Source organism: Monopterus albus, unplaced genomic scaffold (genome assembly GCF_001952655.1).
Source record: "Monopterus albus unplaced genomic scaffold, M_albus_1.0 scaffold1234.1, whole genome shotgun sequence".
In the NCBI taxonomy this organism is placed as follows: Eukaryota; Metazoa; Chordata; class Actinopteri; order Synbranchiformes; family Synbranchidae; genus Monopterus; species Monopterus albus.
The window spans coordinates 1-4,432 of NW_018129112.1; the positions used below are offsets into that span (position 1 = coordinate 1).

At 42.2% G+C, this 4,432-nt stretch overlaps 1 pseudogene; it reads left to right on the plus strand.

The window, feature by feature from the left end:
* The first annotated feature begins 1,016 nt into the window (after nt 1-1,016).
* Nucleotides 1,017-2,074, plus strand: LOC109953760 (phosphatidylinositol transfer protein beta isoform-like; annotated as a pseudogene).
* Nucleotides 2,075-4,432: the final 2,358 nt, after the last annotated feature.

Consider the following 4,432-nt stretch of genomic DNA (forward strand, 5'->3'; position numbering starts at 1 on the left):
TTCTATTGTTTCGTTCAAACCACAATAGTCTAATTTCCCAATAATGTTTGTTCATTGAAACCATGTACTAATTAGTCTGGTTAGTTCATATCTCATTCTTGAAATGATATCTTCCTCTATATTTGACTTTTAAACAGTTACTTTCCAAGACAGAGGTGGTCCCTTTTATTTTTAATTTGATGTTTAATAAGATAAACTGCTGGCAAAACTTTGTGAAGCCAAGGGCTTAAACTGGTTGCCAGCTCTGGTGTTCTACATGAGAACCAGACAAAGTTTCTTCATTACCAGTGTGATGTTTATATAGAAGCAGACCAGCACAACAATGATCAGCTCAGCTAATAAAGAACTAACTAACCAAAAAGCAGCTGCTGCAGGCTCATTCACCAGGCTTAACACTCTAACACACTCCTGGTAAAATCAATGTTCACACAAAGCAGCGTGCTGAGTACCTTCCACATCCCTGGGGTCATCTGACATACCATCATCATCAGTGGTTGTCAATCCTGCAGGTGAACAGCGCAGTCACTCACTACCTCCTAAAATGTTAACCTTATAACACTGTAATTGTGAACGTGTTACCAAACATTTGTCTAATTAAACCACTAGCAGACACAGAGCAACACTGGCACATATTTAATTTATAATATTCAATCAAGTATAACATCAACACTGTAAATAATGTTACAGCTTAAAGTAGGTCCATTTACTCAGAACCTAACAACTAAAGCTTAAGACTGAAATGCACTGTGTCAGACACAAATGGTCATCAAAGCAACCGTGATGAAAATGGCAAATGGATTACCACTGCACTGTGTAAACATCTCTCTCTTTAACACATCCTCCAAAATTAACATAAAAAAATACATAGCATTTAATCATCATCAAAACTAAACCATAATCCTCAAGAAGGTGAAATGTATCCCCTTGGGAGATGCGTCAGAAGGAAATGTTGGTGTCAGAAGTGGGATATGGCTAGTTGGAAGAAGACAACTTGCCTTTCAAAGCAGCGTGTGTGATGAGGATGGTGCTCATCAAGGAATACTGTGTAGTGTTGCCGGTCTTGGTGGAAGAGTATCAAGTTGGGCAGCTGTACTCTGTAGCTGAGGCCAGCAAGAATGAGACAGGGGGGAGGAGAAGGCATTGAGGTGCTGAAGAATGAGCCCTATGATAAGGATGGCGAGAAGGGACATTACACACACAAAATATGCCATCTTAAGTCCCGAGGTATGTGAAGATGCTTGCCCCAGAGGGAGCGTAGTTTTTCATGAAAAGGCTTGGAACACCTACCCCTACTGTTGAACCATTGTGACGAATGAGTACATAAAGGACTTTATGATAAAGACTGAGACATGCCACAAACCCGACATGCGAAGAGTAGAAAATGTCCGTGATCTGGATGAGCAGATGTGGCAGACTGCGGAGGTGGTTCCCATAGATATTGAAAATAAAGAAGTGGTCCCTGGGGACTATAAGCCTGAAGAAGATCCTGCCCTTTTCCACTCGGCCAATACAGGCAGAGGACCTCTAAGCCCTGAGTGGAAGAATGAGCTGAAGACAGATTGTCCTTACATGTGTGCGTACAAACTGGTCACTGTCAAGTTCAGGTGGTGGGGTCTGCAGACCAAAGTGGAAAACTTCATCCACAGGCAAGAAAAGCGTATTTTCACCAGCTTCCACCGCCAGCTGTTCTGCTGGATTGACAAATGGGTGGGTCTGACCATGGAGGACCTCAGGCAGATGGAGGAAGAGACTCAGAAAGAGCTTGAGGAGATGCGTCAGAAGGGCGACGTGCGAGGCACCTCTGCAACAGATGAGTAGAGGCCCGTTACTGGTCAAACACTAGAGGCAGGCTGACTGCGTAAAACAGGTCCGATTCGAGGCACCAGTGCTGCTCACGAGCAGTGAGGCAAACTAACCAAACCCTGTGATGAAGATGTCATCAGAGATGCATCCACCACAAAGAGGAAGTGGCCCTGTTCTTTTCCTGTCTCACATGATTCATTGGGGGGTTTGACCAGATTGGTTAACAGTACTATACAGATCCTACCCCAATCACAAGCCTCCTGTTCACTCAAAAAAAAAAAAACATGGTTTTGCATACATATAAAAGGGGAAAAAAAACTGCACCGAACATAAATTGCCTGATATATAATTGTTAGTTGATTATTGCAATGCGTTTTGTTTTTATTCAGGTGTGTAAACCGTGACCAGAAAGTCCAGCCTTTTAAATTCATTAGAATGTTGTTTTAGCTACTGTACACAGGTTCCCACACAACTGATATAAACAAGGTGCTATCTGTTGTTGCAGCCCTATAATTTTGCCATTCGTCATCGGGCAGGCCGGACCAATGTGGTGGCAGATTATTTTTCTAGGTTGCCAAGTTTTGCCAACTTCCAAGAGGAGGGGGATGATGTGACGGAGTAGCTCCGTCACGAGTGGCTGCCGAAGTGTATGTAGGTTATATGGACATTCATGCGCAAATACACGGTGGAAAAGGAGTGCCATCACTTTTATATGTGCATAGAGAAATGAATTCACAACATAGTTAAACTGCGGTATTACCGTGTTTCATGTCGTTTAGTTGCTGGGATGAGTGTTTTGTTATAGGTCGTAGGTTCAAACATTGCAGCCATTTCTAAAGCCGATAAATATGGTTATGTGTGTGTCATGTGAGTAGTCGTCACTGTGACTCGACTGGGATGGGACGGAGCCTAGGGTATTAAAGGCGACCCAGGTTCTACCGTGAAGTGGTTGGTTTTGAGCTGCATAGAAGGCTGTACCTGTCTTGCTGATGACTGCGATGCTACTTGTTGCATGGTTTTGGTTTTTTTGTTGTTAGAATGTTTTAACCTTTTTGTAAACATCTGCATTTTTCTATTTTTCACTTTGGGGATGAGCACAATAAATTATTGGTTTGCACTGCATTTGCGACTACGCTATCTTTTTATCTGGTCTTCAAGAAGAACCACGTCACAAATAGATTTAAACAATATTTATTCCAGAGGCATTTAAATGCAATGGAAAGAGGATGGAGAGGGACAGAAATAGAACTGTGTGCCAGGTGTAGCATTGTACTGTGTGTGACATGTACTGTAAGAACACCTGTGTCTGTCCAAGTGTGTACTCTGTCTCCACACACCTTTCTAGCTCTTGCTAGTGTGTGGGCAGCATAAACTTGAATCTTAAATGAAACCTGTCATTTGGACAGTTGCAGCATCTGTAGCTGGAGCTTGTTGGCCAAGAAGATGCTCTGAACCACACTGTTAGGTTGGCTCGAACACGGAAGTGAGCGAGTCACAAAAAAAATGACTGACCCAGGTGGCTGACTTCGATGCAAGCAGTGCTAGTTTATTTACAGTGTAAAACAAGTGACCAAGAAATGAACAGTCGAGTAATACTGGGACCGGGTGTCGAGCTTAGGATGGGAACACAGTCAATGGTGGAGATGATGAGAAGAGGACCGGGCTGCGGACACTGGGACTCACTCCTGGACTGGTCGTGTTGGATGGTACTGAAGATGAACAGAAATAGTACATACGGTGAGTAGTAGACTGTGCATCAACCTGCAGGGTGGTGATGAAGCAGAGCGGAGGAGGTCCGTGGTCCGAAGGAGCGGCTGAGCGAGGAGGGAATAAAAGCAGCTGGAGTGAAGGAGACCAAAAAAACTAACACAGATCAATGGGAAACAAACGGGCCTGAGAAATGCTAGAATTTTTTTTAAATATAATCTGCCATCTTAACAAATAAGTCATTACAACTTGTAATACTTTGAGCAGGTATTTGCTAATTATACAAGTCACATTTTTTGGCAACAAAGTTGCTGTATTTGGGGAAATAATCATTAAAAAAAAAAACGCAAGAAGGACAACACACTGGAGAACTGCACTACCTAAAACCTTTGAAAGAGTGCATAAACCACCATCCATTAGCTTTCAAACACTTGTGTAAAGACCAGCATCCTATACACACACACACACAGAAATATTAGATTCAACTTTGTCATTTCCCATGTACACATACAAGGCAATGATGTGTAGTTTTAACACCTAACCAGAAGTGCAATGACAGCAGTGCATAGTATGTAGTCAAAAACAATATGTAGAATTTATAGTCAAATATGTAGGGTAATGCACAATATACAGTATTGTTCAAAATAATAGCAGTACAATGTGACTAAGCAGAATAATCCAGGTTTTTAGTATATTTTTTATTGCTACATGGCAAACAAGTTACCAGTAGGTGCAGTAGATTCTCAGAAAGCAAACAAGACCCAGCATTCATGATATGCACGCTCTTAAGGCTGTGCAATTGGGCAATTAGTTGAAAGGGGTGTGTTCAAAAAAATAGCAGTGTCTGCCGTTGACTGTACAAACACAAAACTATGTTGTACAAACGTTTTTGACGGAGGGGACAGCAATGTCTGTTTCAGCA